Source organism: Anomalospiza imberbis, chromosome 6 (assembly GCF_031753505.1).
Source record: "Anomalospiza imberbis isolate Cuckoo-Finch-1a 21T00152 chromosome 6, ASM3175350v1, whole genome shotgun sequence".
NCBI classification, from domain to species: Eukaryota; Metazoa; Chordata; class Aves; order Passeriformes; family Viduidae; genus Anomalospiza; species Anomalospiza imberbis.
Window position 1 is genome coordinate 41,663,392 of NC_089686.1, and position 18,039 is coordinate 41,681,430.

Consider the following 18,039-nt stretch of genomic DNA (forward strand, 5'->3'; position numbering starts at 1 on the left):
TATAATTATTAAATTGTCCAGTCCCAATACTGTTAGCTTGTGACCAAAAGGGGAAGCTGTTTTTTCTTTCTGTAGTTTACTTATTCACTAGTGACAGGCAATTACCTCCATGTTAAAACTTTGAAAAATGCAGATTAAAAGTAAGAGGATGAGGTTAAAATGCTGAAGGATCTCCTTTTCATCTAAAGTAAGAATTTAATCCACATGAATTCAGTGATAACAGAAAATATCAGACTAGTCTTACTTCCTTTTACATTTTCTAAATATCTCTTCTAGGAAAAATGGACTCTATAATGCCATTTGTTTAAGTATTTCTGTAGTTCACCTCTTCTCATTTTCCTTTAAGAAAATACAAGCCTAGCACCTCAACCACAAATCAACTTCTAACTCAGAATCAGGTTTCTCTACTTTACCTATTTTTCTCTGTTGAGAAAAAAGCCCCCATCTACACAATTTTAATGCAGCTGCATATATAACTTCATAGGTTGCATTGTACACAGGATAGAATTCATTTTTTAGCCTGAATATGTTATAAATCATTGTTTCAAAGACTACAACTCTCAATTTGTCAGGGAATTTAATGATCTATTTAATTCAGAACACTCACAGTTCATTCTAATAAGCACCCCACATGTTGGATCACTTTCCATTGCCATTAGTATTTATAGGGTCAGGTGCCTTCCTGCCTGCCTTTCCTCTCTTTCTGTCTCTCTTCCTTTCACTTTTTTTTATGTGTGCTGGTTTTGTATTATGGCAACAAGTAATCAGCTTAAAGTATTCATGGCATGTAACAGAAAACCAATGGCACTTCAGATACAAGAGCAATTCACGTTTGTAGATCTTGTCTCACAGTTCTGCCTCAGGCTAAAATCCAAATTCTGCTTCATGTCTTTTGCTCATTAAATGTATCTATTTTTCATATAAGAATAAAATTCTTAACAGGTTTACTTCCTTGTGGAAGTAAGCATCAAAACTCAACAGTTACTGAAAGAAATAAGAGGAGATCAAGATTGCTTCCTCAGTCACAAATGTTCAATTCAAATAGTCATGAGTCTACGAGGCAGATAAGTGATTCTGCTACATTATAAAATTTGTATCTAATCTTTCCGTTATGTATGCATGCAACAAACATTTACTGTGGCCAAGGCAGAATTCATTTCCACTTGTTACAGCTGTTTCAAACTATTTCTGAACATAGCACTTACCAAAGGAAATGCAACAGATTTTTTTTTTTAAAATGTATTATGGAGTGATTTTTACACTGCTAACTTTTCCTATGACTGTTTGGATTCTAGTCACTTAAATGAAAGAGTTATTTTGAAAAACAAAAATGTCCTTGACTCTATCTTTTCAAGCCCTTTTAAGGCAGAAGTGCTGCTTGCCTTTTTCCAGCTGTTTGTTATTTCTTTGCTATTTCTTTCTGCAGCCTTTTGACTGTGTCTTCCATGGTTTCGCTGAACCTGAAGCCCTGTTGGGACTCAAGCTGACATGAAATTGTCATTGTAATGCTTTCAGGTAAGAGCATGGATCAGTGCCTGAAACTCTCATGTTCTACTTTGAGGAGTCCAGTATGAATACTGTAATTCACATTACAGAGAACGCCATATAAAAATGAGATGCCTGTGGCACTGCTGCATTAACACTTTTTATCTTTGCATTGCTCTGAAAAGAACAAATTAGCTCTTTCCCTGCCCAATGCTCACAAGAACAATGTGTTCCAATGAGCTTATCACCACAGCACTCCAAAGAGGGGCTATCAACTTTTGGGGTTTTCAAAAATAATTCCATATTTCCTAGAGAAAGACAATTTTGTGAAGAAGGAAGATATATCTTCTTTTTCCCTTCATATAACCAATTCAGCCATTCATCCCTAAATTGATGCTCAACTTCATCTGTCTCCCATCAGGCTTCCCTTTCCATGTTTTTGAAACAGTAACTTACAATGTTTTTATATAATTCCATGCCATGTTTTAGCAGTCTGTGTTTCCTGTCATTTGTTAATAAAGGCCAAGGCCAGCGTGCCTCTGGGTTGCGTGCTAAAGCCTCAGAAAGCACAGCTGACCATGCCTAAGTCAGCTCAATCCAACCTGTGCGGTGACACGTACTTGCTCCCTTCATCTCCTAGAGCTGGTAACTCTGATGTCCTGTAGGTGTCCTTTTGAGTGCTGCCATTGTTTATTTTGATTATTTTATCAACTCCACTTCTCTCTTGTGCTTGTCTTTACAAATGAGGCATAAAATATCAGAAAAATGTCCTTTTAGGGGGAGTATTTTAACATTGGGAGATATTAACACAGTATCATGTGAAGCTGGAAAATTAATGGAAGACTGAAATAGACAGATTGGAAACTCAGAAATAGCTTTCATTTAGGATTCAGCTACATGGAAATTGATTTATTTGTTGAAAAATACTGTATAGCACCATTGAAGAAGCCTTAACATTCCAATGTTTTACTAATTTTAGCTGCAAAAGTCTCATCATGCAATCTGTGCAGTAAATTATTTGAGGTAAATAAAGTCCCCCACTAAGCTATGTCACTAATTGTCACATGTACATGTTTTTTGAAGACTTCCAGACATGGTGTCTAGACCATTGCCCTGGGCAGCCTATACCAATGCCTAATTTCCTTTTCAAAGAAGAATTTTTTCCTAATGTCTAATTTAAACATCAATGTCTAATTTGAACATTTAAACATCCCTGGCACAACGTGAGGCCATTTCCTGTGACTTGTTACCTGGGAGAAGAGATCTTCACCTTGTTTCAACCTCCTTTCAGGTTAGGCTTGAGAACCTCCTATACCTAAATGCTGGAACACAAATAGCCATATAACTGTCCTAGGAAAAAGGATAACTGTTGTCTTCCTCCAACAGGGATGGTTTGCACTTCCAGCTATTATCTGGCCCACAGGCAATTTGAAAGTCAGGCGGAAGGATTCATGGATTCGTGGCTCTGACAGTGATAACCAGCCTGTTCTTCACCACCATTTTCCCCCAGAGACTTATCAGAGCACTTGAAAGTGTGTAGCACATGAGCAATGCACCTCAGAATGATGAAAAAGGCAGCCAGGAGCAGCCTGTCACCATCAGAATAATTTATGTAGCCTGAAGTCTTTTGCCAGAAGGCCATCTCAAGAAAAATGGCATTCAAGAGCAGGTAGAGGGCCAGGTAAGTAGACTTTGTTGACCTCCTCTAACATCATATAACTCATATAACCTATGAGTTGTAGTGTTAGAGTAGGTGCTCATTTTGTGGCCAGCACAGAACTTAATTCTAAATCAAACTTCCAAGTGTTCCCTCCATGTTTAAGTTGGCTAAGGACAGCCAAGAAAAAAAAATGTAAAATTATCTCTCTCTCCCCCATGGGAAATTTTGATTTTTAAGATTTGTTTTCAACAAAAATCAAGCTGAAATACCAGAATTTCTTGTGAAACATATAATTATGTTTATATTTTTAATTGATAATGTTAATATATCCCCTTTCCCATAGCATTAAGCTGAGTTGCCACATTAGTCTAACTAGAAGTCGTTCTTCAGGGATGTATGGAAATAAATGGTGTCAGAAATAGAGTGATTTCCCAGGGCACTGTGACTACTTACATCAATAAATAGACTGAATGTAGACCATCCCCAAAACAAACACTTTGGTTTGCTTTCCTGATCAAGAGGTGATCAGTTTCCAAATTTTGGAGTCAATGTTATAATCTTATGGAGGTCTACATTTTCCATGAAATCATTGTTATTATGGAAAACTGGCCATTCCTTTTATTTGTAATAAATATCTGTTCTGATCTTAGCAAGCCATCATTATATGTAATCTTCTTACAAGCTTGTCTCTATGTTTACATTTGTATATCCATACAAGATACTAGATGTTGATTTAGGAGCAGCCAAACAGACGTTTGAAAATGACGTGCAAAGTCAGATGTCAATGAGAGATGATGCATAAGACAAATTAACTAACACCTACAAGCACAAGTCCTCAAAAAGCCCTGGTGTATAAGTATGGTAATAAGAAATAAGAGAGTCCCTTTATTCATTCACCTCACTACTGCAAGTGATAATTGGATTTTTTTTTTACAGACAATTTTCCAGGTGTTCTCACATTATCCTTATGGCCTCATATGAGGGAAAACCATGGGAGCCATCTCTACCTCACCTTGATCTAATACCAATATAAAACTAGGTTAGTTGTAGATCATTCCCACTGAATACATACACTGTTAAGCAGCTATGCAAGTGCTTTCCAACTTAGGACTCATAAATGGATTTTTACTAGTAATTCAGCAGTAAAAAAAAATCTTGAAATCATTATTATGACATCTTGTCATGCAGTCTCTGCAATATTTTGTAATTGTCATTTATGCCATGGACTTAAATAACAATTATATGTATACGTAAGCCCATAAACACACAACCAATGGGTTAAACTCAGAGGTTGGGAAAGCATTTAAATTTCCTGGCTGCAAAATGACATTTTTTTAGTAGGGTATGTAGAAACTGTCTTTAAACAAATGAGCCCATCGCTGGGTATCAGAATCCAAATGGGAAATGCTATTTCGTGGTTAGAAAAGAATTGTCTGTATGGTGAGGAATAGATTAGGCTACCTCACAATGACTGAGCAGAGATAATAGAAGATTATATGAATGTGGAAATAGTAATTTCCAATGGGCCATGTAACACTTGTAGCACGTATCTGAAAAATCAGAACATGATAGAATGGTTCTACCTTTCCTTGCTAAATAAAAGATGTGCTCCAGACATTTTCCTGACTGAGCCTTGTGCAACCCTAAGTTTGCTAACTCTTCTGCTTTATTTAGGACAGGCTATTTAAACAGTTGCACTAAACAATGATGTTTTTATTTTGAACAGAGAACATGCCCCTGTAGCCAAATTTCTGAAAACAGCATTTCTAGCCTCTCGGTTTTGTGGCCTCCTCTGCATTATTTTATTTGACTTTCCAAAATAAAATTATTTGAAATCTTTAACTTAAAAAAAAAAACAACCAAACAAAACCTCACCACAGAATCATAGAATTGTATAATATCGTGAGTTGGAAGGGACCCACAAAGAATCATTGAAGTCCAGCTCCTGACCCTGTCAAAGGATGAACCCAAGCATCACACCATGTGCCTGAGATCATTGTCCAAACGCTTTTTGAACTCTGTCAGACTTGGTGTTTGTGACCATTTCCCTGGGGAGGCTGTACCAGTGCCCAAACACCCTCCGTGTGAAAAGCCTTTTTCTGATATACAACCTAAGCCTCCCCGACACAGCCTTATGCCATTCCCTCAGGCCCTGTCACTGGTCACCAGAGAAGAGACATCAGTGCCTATCCCTCTGCTTGCCCTCTGTGAGGAAACTGTAGACTCAGACAAGGTCTCCCCTCAGTCTCCTCTTCTCCAGCCTGAACAGACCAAGCGACCTCAACTGCTCCTAAGGCCCTTCACCATCTTCATTGCCCTCCTTTTGTCACTCTCTAATAGCTTTATGTCATTTTTATATTGTGGCACCCAAAACTGCCCCCAGCACTCGAGGTGAGGCCGCCCCAGTGCAGAGCAGAGAGGACAATCCCCTTCCTTGCCCAGCTGTTCCTGATGCCCTCAAGGACAGGGTTGGCCCTCCTGGCTGCCAGGACACTGCTGACTTATACTTAATTTGCCATTGACCAGGAACCCCAGGTTCCTTTCTACAGGGGGGATTCTCCAGCCTCTTGTTCCCCAGTCTGTCTATACATCCAGGGTTGCCCTATTCCAGATGCAGAATCTGGCACTTGCCCTTAAATTTTACATGGCTCTTGATTGCCCAGCTCTCTAATTTGTCAAGGTTTCTCTGCCTTCGAAGGAGTCAACATCTCATCTCAATTTATTTTTGTTGGCACATTTACTAAGTGTACCTTCAAGTCCTGCATCCAAGTCATTTATCATCCATGCTCTGCAGGAACCTCCTGGACAGTGTGTGCCCAGCTGCCTTTCCAGCAGAAAGCAGGGTGGCTGAAGCTCCCCATGAGCACCAGGGCCTGTGAGAGAGGCTCCTTCCAGCTGACTGTAGAAATCTGACTTTCTCTTCCTGATGAGGTGGCTTGTAGCAAACACACACAGCAGTGTAACCCATGTTGCCTGTCCTTGAATTCTTACCTATAATCTCTTTTCTTGTTTTTCATGCAACCCTAGAGCAGAGCTCGATACACCCCAGTTGTTCTCTCCATAAAGAGAGAAAGAGTTGTTCTCTACATAAAGAGCAGTTCCACCACCTCACACTGCTGGCCTGTCTTTCTTAAAAAGGATGTAGCCATCCATGACAGCATTCCAGTCATGTGAGCTATCCCACCATGTCTCTGTAACTGCAATGAGATCATGGCCCTGAGACCTCACACAGATCTCTCATTTTTCCTGATTATTCCCCATGCTGTGTGTGTTGGTGTACAGGTGTTTCAGAGAGGTAGTGTGCAGATTTCCCACAAAGGGTGCAAGAGGCTCCACCACAGCCACACACACCCTCAGGTGGTTTGCCTTCTGGATCTTGTCTTGGGAGGCAGATAAGGAACATTTGTCACTGCTCTGGTGGGCCAGCTGGATGTGAAGTTGTGAACATTGTCTCTTTGGATCCCCTGCTCCTAGTCTTTCAGTTTGAAGCCTGCTTCACCAAGCTGGCCAGCTTGCTGCCAGAGATCCCCTTTCCTCTTCTAGACAGGAGGATGTATATTTGAAATATATTTGAAGGCATGATTCATAGAGTTGGAAGATAGTGTTCTAAATTAGTTGCCAAAAATAGAAAAGAATGAAAGAGGTTTATCTGTCTTTGTCAATGATGCAATATTAACAAACTCAACAGCTTCCCTGGGGTACCTTGAGAGTCTATTTGGTACTGAGGATCAAAACTGCAAAACTGCAAATTTTTCACAGTACTGCTAAGCACACAACAGAGAAAGTTGTCCTGACAGCCAAGGTTCTGTCTCCAGATATTTTTTTTTTAACAAATGATGGCCCAAGCAGCCAGCTGGACTTAAAGCTAGAATCAGATTTTCAAAACTCAAGAATCTGAAAATTAGTTATGGCATGTTATCGAAATAGTTTTATTGATGAGATGAGCTCCAGATGCTTCAGAGGTTGATTCCACCTTGTCTTTTGTCCAAAAAAAATTCACAGAAAATTTGAACACATGGAATTATGACAATGATTCTATCAGGACTAGAGTGGTGCCAGAAGTGCTTTCACCAAAAAAAACGTAAACAGAAGAAGACAAATATGACAGAGGGCTCTCTGCCAACTCTGCATATTTCTCTGCTTCTCTGACCTGCCTTTGAAGAGGGAGACTTCAGTTGTGCTGCTTAATTGTCAATGGCTATTTCATGAATCTTGGACTTTTTATTTAAAAAAAAAGTTGCCTACAAGCTCTTCTGCTACAGCTTGAGTTTGAAAACAACAGAGAAACAAGGTAAAAGATACCTTTCCTGTTATAGATTCATCCTGTTTTCTGGGTCTTAGGCATTAAAGGATATCCAGGTCAATTTTACCTCTCTTAAAAATGGTGTATCTACTCACCATATCTCTCAGAATGTTGTCTTTAATAACCTGGACTCAATATTGTCAAATCCTTTGCTACTTTACCCCAATGGAAAGGGTGAGCGTAATGCCACCAGATCAAAAGCATGTTTCCCATATACATTTACACTTGATTTGTAGGAGGGTAAATGATAACATATTGAGAGTCTTGGTGCAAATTGCTTTCTAATCTTCTTATACTTTCTTTTTAACAAGCTATATTTAAAGCTGTATTAAAACTTAATTTTTGTGTGGCCCTTTCCTTCTATCATTATCTTCCACCTGGTTTTAGTTAATGTTTGCACAGTTCTTTGAAGAGCAAGCACCAAGTCTTGGTTTTTCTTTCCTTCTGTATGAGTGGAAAAACCCTGACAGCCCTATACATAAAGATGAATGAATGACTTATAAATAATTTGAACAGTGACTGCTGCTCCTTTATCATTCAGTTATATCCTTTTCATTGACTAATGTGGAATTGCAGGGAGCCCTGTATATAAAAAGAGCTATGTACTTTCATCTTTAAGCAGCAGAGCACCTAACTGCTAAACACATGTGCATTCAAACACAGATAATTATGTAAACATGTGGAATATGCCCTAGGTGACTTGTTTAGCCTTAAGGACTTGCCATTTCGTTCAAAGAGGATGCAAGAGTATGATGGGACAACAAACCCACTGCCATTAAGATAGAGAGCTCACCAATCCCACTGACTGTAGTACAGCTGGCAAGTTATTGTGTCAGTTCTACAGGTGAGCAAACTGAGATATGAGAGTGACATTACTTGAGAAAAATCTTACAGCATCTCTGCATGTTGAACAGTTCATTTGACTTGAGGGTTTTTATGATGGACAAGAAAGAATGAGAGGTTACTTTTGAATATTGGATTAGCACTTGCCCTAGAATTTTCTTTTCTATCATCTCTTCCTCTTTCCTTAGCTAGGCAGACCATGTTTGAAATATATTTTGCGGGGACCTTAAAAAATACACATATATTAAGTGTCACCAAGCTTTCTCCCATAGGGGTAAATATTAATTACTGAACATGAATGATGTCTAAGGAATTTTCATTGTGATCTATGATGTGATAGTGAATAACAAAAGAAGCATTAATAGTTTGCCTCTTATTATCAGAGATAGCTGCTTTCTTTGTTCAGAATGGCCATTTGTTAGAAAGTGACCTGGGCAGCACTTAACAATGAAGCTTCAGAAAATGTGTTCCTATGTTGAGCAAGTTGCAGGTATGATGGGCTTTTCCAGGAGATCAGATAATAGCACTTGCTGGGAAGCATGCACAGGGTTTCTCATGAGTCTTTGATTAAGTGATATATCACATGCTGCACCATAAGCAGATGGCAAGTCAGTCATACCATATTCATCATGACTTCTGATTTTTGAAAGACTGAAACAGCAAATATCAGACAAGAGTGAATGTTCATGAACTTCCATGCCTCTACAGCTAACTCTTATTTCCTGAGGACAGGCTATGCAAGACATTTCAGCTATAGCTTGCCAACTGCATACAGAGAAAGAGGAAGACACAGTGTATACTTCAACTTTGAAGAAGGTTAAAAATATCTTTTCATACTTTTCTGATGTCCATATCCTGATAAAATCTTATCTATACTTTTTTTGTTACAGTCTTTATTTTCATTTTGTATGAGAAAGGGATCTGTGAAAGTTCCATGACTGAAATAAAGTTACTCCTCTCTTCCAAGTGTCCTTGTTCAATGGAATGTTAGGAGACTGTCATGCTAATATATTTCCTTAGAGTAGCCAAAGAACAGCAAAACGCATCTGAACTGGATGGCATAAGCTGTTCTAAGAACTATACAGTAGAGACAGCATTGCTCAGCATTACCCAAGAAATTTCATGGACCCGTCTCAAGAGAGACTGTGAACCACAAAGGTCACAAATTACTTTGCAACACCAGCTTATCTTGGAAGATAAAGGTGAGGGAGGCTGAAGTTCCCTTAGTTCCCTACACTGTCTGCAAGTCAATTGTATTTCTGAAAGAGAATGAAAGATGAGAGACTCCTATTCCTTCCCTTGTTCTAGTTTATTTTATCAGGTATAACATATTCACCAATTCAGGCCTCCTCTTTTCCAGTGGCCAGCACTTAGAGAAGACACAATCAAGACAACAGGAAATGGAAGTTGCTACCTGGACCAAAACTGTATAAATGAATACAATGAGATCATATTCCTCTTGTTGGTACAGAGACATGGGAAACTCTTGTCTCAGTTAGTGGGTATAAAATACTGGCCCAAGAACCCATTTTCTGCACTGATACAGTGATATATTGCCAATACTTTGTTTTCACTGGGAGGTATTGATTCCCCATAGAAGTTTGTTAATGTTTGGTAAAGTTCAGATTTTACTTCATTATAATAAGTTTTGATTGCATTTATTGCAGAAACTAGCTTTCTGGTGCTTTTTACTTTAAAGGAAAACTTTTTAGGCATAAAAGTGCTTCTCAAATACTATATTACCTCCATTGTTTTTTTTTTACAAGTAGAATCTCGGTTGCAGACACAGTGCTCAGTTCTTCCATGGGGAGCTTCACAGAATATATAAGAGTATTTCTACGAAAGGTCTTGACATCCATGCCATGCATAGAAGCACACAGGTCATTGGCTCCTTCAGTCTCATTTAATAATGTTATATCCCTTAGAAATTTGCAACAGCCTGCTTTGATACTTACTACAAGCCTTTAGGTGTCAGATGGGTCTCTCCTAGGAGGGATGCACTTTCCAATTCTTTACAGAAAAGCTCCATTTCATTAAGTTGGAAAAGACCACTCTCCCTCTCCCAGAGACATTATTAATTGGCCATACTTTGGCAGGACAGCATATGCATGGAGAAGAGGGCAGAATCTGCTGAGAAGCAAGCACACCTTATACAAATAATTCCAGCCTTAGTTCCTCACAGGAAATTAAAAAGTTGTGGTTTGTACACACAAATTATACAGCTTTGGAGTAGTTTGTAAGAAAATTATATTCATTCCACCATAATATATTTTTGCCTTCTGTAAGTTAAAACCCATACAGACTATTTTTCCTCTCTGCTCAAGTGTCTTCTTCCATAAAACAGTTGAACAGAGCCATGTTATGGGGCATCATTCTGAAGGATAGTATGATAGCATACCAAAGCACACACAGTGCTCAGTTTTCCATGCCTGTGGCTTGGAAACAGTTTTTACCATCAGATTGAGAAGAAGAACATCTACTGTGCCCTTTCATGCCTTAAAGTGTCTTAGAAACCCTAGTAAGGGAAAGCAATTACATAATTATGACCTGGTTTGCTTACCTGGTCGTGATTAAATCTTGGGTGATTCTGTTTATTTCTTTAGTCAGTCTCTTAAGTTATGCTTACAGTACAGTGGCTGCATATGTCTGATTATTCTGCTCCTAAAAATCACTGGTTTATTGGAAATAATTTTCCAAGAATCGAACAGTACAATTTTTATTCCTGTGAGATAAATCACAATAATGTGAGTACTAAGCACATCCTTACAGATGTCAGAGCTCTGACAGTACAGATATTGCAACATTTGTCAGAACAAAATTATATTAATGATGTGTTCCATCATTTATTCCAAATCTAACTACTATATGTCTTTTACTTTTGTAGGGCTGTGAAACTGCAACTGATTTAATAAAAATTCTTCTCCTCACCTTAGTACAGTGTCATTGTCTCAACCAGCAAGTAAGTGCAACACAGGCACTTGGTCAGTCCCCTCCCCACTCTCCTGTGACAAGGATAAGAATTGGAAGAATGGAAGTCTTGTGCATTGAGATACAAATAGTTTAATAACTGAAACAAAACAAAATATTGCAATTACAATAATAGTAACAATTTTAATGGAAATAAGAGAATGACAAGAAATAACACCTGAAAGAAAAAAGTGGTGCATGTTTCATCACCAGTTGAGTGTCCCTGAGCACCTTCCAGACAACTCCCTGAGTTCACATACTGGATGTGGCATCCTGCGGTGTGGAAAATCCCTTTGGCCAATTCAAGTCAGCTGTCCTGGTTATGCTCCCTCCCAGCTTCTTGTGCACCTGCTTCTTGTCAAAGCCTGGGAAACAGAAAATTCTTGACTTAGAAGAAGTGCTACTTACAACCAAAATGTGTTGTCAATATTATTGTTATACTAAATCCAAAACACAACACTGTACCAGCTACTACAAAGAAAATAAACTCTCTCCCAGCTAAAACCAGGACAGGCAATCAAACCACACATTCTATAATTGCACGTTCTGGCATACAAATCCTCATTAACCTCTCTGATTTAAAAACATGTTCTGACAGATCTTCTCTGATATAAGCTTATGAGACTTTAGTTCTAAAATACTCTTTTCTCACTCTGTTTACATCCTCCTGTTTGTAGGAACAGACAAGACTAAAAATAAAGTATATGAGAAGTTAAATTATGTTTTAAAATATGCATAAGAATATTTGATGGGCTGTAGACAGCCCCGGGAAGTCATCAGAGCCCATATTTATCAAAGTAGTTAGTGACTTTGACAGCCTAGCTGCCAGAGGGGTGACCTTTTGCCTCATTTTCACGGATCCAATTAATCATTTGGAATCGTGAAAGGAAGATGATCAGCGCTATGTTAAATCTGTACATACATTGCTCAGACTGTGTGTTCTCAAATGGAGACAAAGTCTGTGCCCTAATTTTTGTCTATTAATAATGACATTTTTTCCTGCTAACTGGGGTTAGGAATTTGGCATCTGGATCCTTTATTCTCTTTGTTGAAATGTGTGAGATTGTCCATCTTGTTTATAAAATAAGAGCTGATGTGCTGTGTCAAAACTGAGTCTTACAGATTAACAAAGCATAAAGTGCCATGCTGTGGTAAATAACAGTGATAAAATAACTTCACTTTTTATTGATATTCCACTGTTCTGGGAAAATAAAACCTATTAAACAGAAAAATGAGAAAGGTTGTTTTTCTCTCTCATAACGTACTCCACTAGGCAGACATCAAACAAGACCAACAGGGAAGCTTGGTTCATAAACTGAAGTATATGATGCTTTATTCACAGTGAAAAATTACATGGTGCCTTGAGACCTCTTGTTAATGCATGTGCAGAAATCTCTGCCTCTCAGAACCAAGATAATGCACAATACCATGGTACTGTGAGGAGTGGGTGAGGTCGAGAAGGACAATGCCTCTAGACTTGTGGCACAGAAGAAAGGGAAGAGGGAGAGTTGACATACAGAGAACAAAAAGACAATTAGTTTCCCATCTCCCATTTTCAGTTATCTGGTCTTATAGGTGATAGAAACAAATGTTTAGTTTGCTGTCCTGAATACTCTTTTTCTTTGCTCATGTGTCAGGTGGATACCAAATGAAGACACAGACAATAGATAATGATTCAAGACTGAAAGAGTTTTTTCAACTTGTGGGTAACAGCTCCTGTGGGAACTGTGAAGTGGAAGCAGTGATGGAAAAAGTGAGTTGCTGAAAATTTTGCTAGAACCCAATATTTCTAATTCTCTGACCTTCAAGATTCAATTTTCTCTAATAATCAATTTTAAAGCATAAACAAACAAATTGTGCATTCTTGTCAATAACATTTCCTTCTTATTTAAGGATTCAACAGGGTTACCAGCCAGAGAATGATGGCAAAAGCTGTTTTAACTCACTAGTACCTCTACAGTCTGATGGCAAGAGATGAAGTGAGCAGCAGGTAGGACTGGGTGGTTCATTTGTTACACAGTTAGCCTTGAAAGTTTTCTCTAGCCTAGCCAAAAGACTGTCATTCTATAACTTGTAGTTCTTGTGAAAGCAAGAAAAACCCCAACATTCTTCTTATTCTGAAAGACTCTGCACAACATGTTTGGCCTGTCAGCTAACACGCTTTGGAACTGAAAATATGGCCTTAAGGACAAGGAAGACACACCTTCCCTTGATTATATTCTGTCTCTGTCATAACAAAATGAGATTTTTACTGTTGAGTTACAAAACAAAGTAAGATTTGGGGGAGTTGTCTTAGTATATTTTGACAAATCTCTTCTTTCTTGTGCCAACTAAGGCATCACAATATAAATTAGTTGCTCCAAACAGCTTACTACCGTAATTAACTCTGCTACGCTCAAGGGTCAGAAATAGCTGTTTTATAACTGTTGCAAATCAAACTGCTCTGCCATCCAAGTAGTCACTTGCCAAGGGACCATGACACCTCATCCTTTAGATGGATATTGCTTGAAAACACCCCTTTTTATTTTTCCCTGTGAGGCTGAATGGGCATCCACTATAAAATTGTGCTGAGGGAAACGGGAATTAAATCATTGGCGCATTTAACAATGCATAACCTTTATTATTCTGCTCCCAGGAGCATTGAATTTGCATGGCTTAGCAATTTGCAAGCTGTAATGACAGCACTCAGGATGGACATCAGTAGCAGCGATAGAGATCCAGTGAGAAGAGTAGACATAGCCCAGCTTCAGAGCTTGCAGAGATATTACAATGCTGTTCAGCCACTGGGTAGTAGCCCCTAATTCCTTGGATGTTCTTTGTAAGACACCATTATCCTTGCTAAAACTATTTGCTTTTAATATGGATATAATGTGTAACACTGTCAAGAAATCCAAGGGATCCACCCATTATGTTTTCAGTACTTTCTATTTTCCCTACTATGCTTTATCTAGCTGAGAGGTAAGAGAAAACCATGCTGTGTGATAATGTAACTATGTCTGGAACAAAAAACCCACTACCTCTGGCCCAGTGGTACAGCATGTCAGTCAGTAGATATATTTTTGTATGAGCAGATGTATATAGAAAGATAAAGTTTAGCTACCATTAAATATCTTTAAATCAGGCTAAAATATATAAGTGTTTTGATCTAGCTAAAATAAGTATTCCTAATATTCTTAAAGCAATTTATTTTCTCTTAGTGTCCATTAGATGGTGAAATAGTATTTAACATATTGGAAATATACAGCATATGAAATAAAACTTAAATAATATTTTTTCCTAGCTCCATTTAAAAGATTTTTAGATTTGTTACAACAATATATTACATGAAAACATTTTGTATTTACTTATTAGCTGAACCTTTTTTGATTTCTTGGGGTGATTAAGGCAGGCAGATATGTTTATGAGCAGGGTATTATTTTCACTTGATCACTGGGAAGGATTGGAGACACTAATTTATTGGGGACTAATTTTCCCCAATATTCTTGTCTGTCACTGAAAAGACTTAGGAGATGATAGGAAAAATCCTTGTGCTTGGTTGAGAATAAAAAAAAATATGAGATGTGCAACAGGTGGTGGTGGTACTGTCAAATACTACATTCTTTCAGAAGAAGATGATTATGAGCAATGGTTTATCAGTTTCTCATGTCTAAACCTTATCAGAATATGGCAATCAGGTAAGAGATCACTGATTGTATCTGATGACAGAAAGGAGCTGCTGATTATAAAGGAAAGAGGAGGACAGGAAGAGGAAATAGGAGAAAGAAAAGCTGACCAGGGTAGATGTCATAGGCAGAAAAGCCTATGGGGTGAACACATGCTGCTAAACAAAATTGTATTCCAAAATTCACAAACAAACACAAGTTATGAGACAAGTGAAGTAGATTATGTTTAGTATTCTTACAGCTGCCTGGAGTTTGTACTCTTTCAAATTAAGAACTGTGTGTTTTAATTCAAGGACTGACCTTTGAATTTTAATCAAAGTTATTTTAATGGAACATGAAAGCAAAGGCAGACTGATGATTTTACAGAAAATATTATAAATTTTCTAAGTAACTAGAAAGCATAAGGAAATGTGCTTCTCTTGTAACAGGTAACCTACCTCCTTTTACCCTGTTAAAACTTCAAGCAATGGATTCTGAGAATCTTCTGCTTGGAACTATGGAGAAAAAAGGTCCGTGAATTAGGAGTCAGATGATACACACTGTCCAGTAAAAATAAGCCAGTACCTAAGTTAATACAATGAAATGCTGTTTTGCTAATATAAATTGCATTCACTCACAGAAGAAAGTGAATAATTTCAGTGTATCAGCCTCTGGAATGCACCCAAATGTTGCTCTTTAGCTAAAACATCTATCACAATGAAAAGGTAATTCAAAGCAAGGTCCCTAAACATGTGCAGATTGGATTTTTTTTGAATTATTATATTTAGAGTGGGTATGCAGTGAGAAACTATATATAGACTAAGAATTCAGTTTGGGTTACTGGAAAACACCGTAATAATTAAAAGTTATTAATAAAATGCATTTTAAAATAAATTATGGTGGGTTGAAATGTAATTGTATAGCTTTGTGGATATTGGGCTGAATTTAAAGTTACGGGTACTGGAAATTTAATGACTCCTGACTTTTGAACAGGGCTGCACTAATTAATCAATTGGTAATTACAGCTGTGATTAACAGCTGTGATCATGACTGGTTACAAGTATTGATTAATTCCCCAATAATTCTGGCACAGTTTAGAGTAAGAAGCACTTTGCAGGATGCAGGAAGGATGATTAACAAAAGCAATAATAAAAACACTTCACTCTCATTACAGAGCTGTCTTGGGGGAAAAAGATTTGTGAAAGTGGGAAACCTAGGTAGATTCACGAAGGTAAAGCAGCCAAAGATTGCCTTAATGAAAGAGAATTATTGGGAAAAGTGGGTGCATTTTTTTCATTATGATAAATTTGTTCCAGACTTACAGTCATTATGTCCCCACTACCGAAGTCTTTTTCATAACAATAGTGCGTTCATTTTAAAGTGGACTAGGAAACTCTTTTTATTCCCATAAAAGATAACATTTACACACTTTCCAAAGTGCCATGTGAATAGAGGCTCATTTTCTACTCCTACAAAGAGCTACTAATGACAGGCACAAGGCAATGAAATATACATCTGCTAACCAAAGCTGACAATTTCATTTTGTGACAATGTCTTCAATTTTATTTTCTTTGTTCCATAGCAGAACTGAAAAGAAAGCTTTTGAGAATGTTTGCAAAAAGCAGGATTTTGGAAACATATCTGTTCAGAACCAAAGTCTCAGTCTCATATTGTCAGAAATAGGTGGATATTTATGTTATCTACTGGCCAGATCGGTGGCATACACAGCTGGGGGCCAAGGGCCCTATTCCTTTCCAGTTGGCACAAAGATTTTTACCTAAGGCATCTGCTTAGTTTCCTGCTGCAGCTGGGATTCTGTGGCCCGTGGCTCACATGTCCATCTGCAAAACTTAAACTGTAGGTATGGGCTAGGGGTCCAGGGTCCTTGACAAAGCATCTAGAAGTGGTCAGAGATCTGCCTGAAGTGAGGCTTTTCAGGTTATGTAGTTTTTCCAGGTTTTCTGCCTTTGTGATCTGAGCTGTATCTTGGGATATACAGCTGGGATGTGTCTCACTCTGGATCTGGTAAGTCAAGATTTTCAAATATTGTTGCTCATTTGTAACTCAGCTGCCATCTTGAGACTTGTTGCAGTCTTTTGTTCCTTTTGCCTTGGTATGGGCAGTAGCTTAGAAATCAGAAGCACTGGGAGTTTTAGTTGAAATTGGAGGCTTTAGGCTTTGGATTCCTATACTCATTTGTTTAAGCAAAGTGTAACATTTCTATAATTTTTTTTAAAATTTTATTTCTCCATATTTAGAAAATCTTACTTTTTTTCCCCTAAGTTTTCAAAACAAAGACAGCTTTTTTTTTTTTTTTCCTAAAATATTGACTTTTTTTTCAGGGCAGACAACCATTCAACTACCTCTGCTCAGGAAGCCAGAATTCTACTTTTACCACCTGGTTAGATGATCACACCTCTGTTTCAGTTTCTTTATTTCTAAAACTATATCTATTATAATCCTGATCTATTTACGTTGTTGTATCTTATATATTACAACTGAGCTAAATGCTGCTTGTACATCATGAGTGAGCCCATTAAATTACATGCATGAATATTTGAGGGTGACATCAGGTTCAGATTTAGTCTGAGAACAGGGGAATTTAATTTCCTCCATACAGACGATTTTCAGAGATTTCATCCTCTCAGAAGAAAAACAAACAAAAACCCTACCCCTGATTACTTTAAGCATAATGTTTGTTTAATATGCATCAGAAAGGTTCAGATCAAAAAAACAGAGAATTCAGAGGTCATACATATCAGGGGTACATGTATCAAGGGTATGAAAATATCTGTATATTCTAGTGAGTACAACTGATGATGGTATACTATATGACAAGGTTTCTTATTATAAAAATTAATCTCATTTAATCACTTTAGCACTGTTGTGAGGAGCAATGAGCAGACTGAATACTAGTAGGTACAAGTATAATTTTTTCAGTGGCCCCCTGGAATCTCTTTGCTTTCATGTGAGGGATTAGCACACCCTTTCCTATATCATTTCCATCCATCTTGCATTGAAACGTGGGAAGGAAGGGGAGGATGAGGGTGATCATCTCTGTATCAGGTACACAAAGCAAAGCAGCTAAATTTGGCCAAATCCATACATTTCCTTAATCAAGCAATTTCATTCCCAGGCAA

General features: G+C 37.8%; 3 long non-coding RNA genes across 3 annotated transcripts in view; all 3 read left to right on the forward strand.

Annotated features, from left to right (window-relative positions):
• LOC137476655 (uncharacterized) overlaps nucleotides 1-7,251 on the forward strand; it is a 72,096-nt gene extending 64,845 nt beyond the window's left edge. The window contains exons 2-5 of the long non-coding RNA XR_011000503.1: nucleotides 1,427-1,515; nucleotides 2,872-3,166; nucleotides 4,082-4,184; nucleotides 6,428-7,251. This is a non-coding gene — a long non-coding RNA (uncharacterized lncRNA). The remainder of the gene's footprint in view (nucleotides 1-1,426; nucleotides 1,516-2,871; nucleotides 3,167-4,081; nucleotides 4,185-6,427) is intronic.
• A 1,593-nt stretch (nucleotides 7,252-8,844) lies between these two features.
• Nucleotides 8,845-10,501, forward strand: LOC137476657 (uncharacterized). Its single transcript, XR_011000504.1, has 3 exons — nucleotides 8,845-9,107; nucleotides 9,259-9,493; nucleotides 9,613-10,501. It is a non-coding gene; the product is annotated as an uncharacterized lncRNA (long non-coding RNA).
• Nucleotides 10,502-11,627: 1,126 nt separating this feature from the next.
• On the forward strand, nucleotides 11,628-15,429 carry LOC137476658 (uncharacterized). Its single transcript, XR_011000505.1, has 3 exons — nucleotides 11,628-13,011; nucleotides 13,162-13,248; nucleotides 15,349-15,429. It is a non-coding gene; the product is annotated as an uncharacterized lncRNA (long non-coding RNA).
• Nucleotides 15,430-18,039: the final 2,610 nt, after the last annotated feature.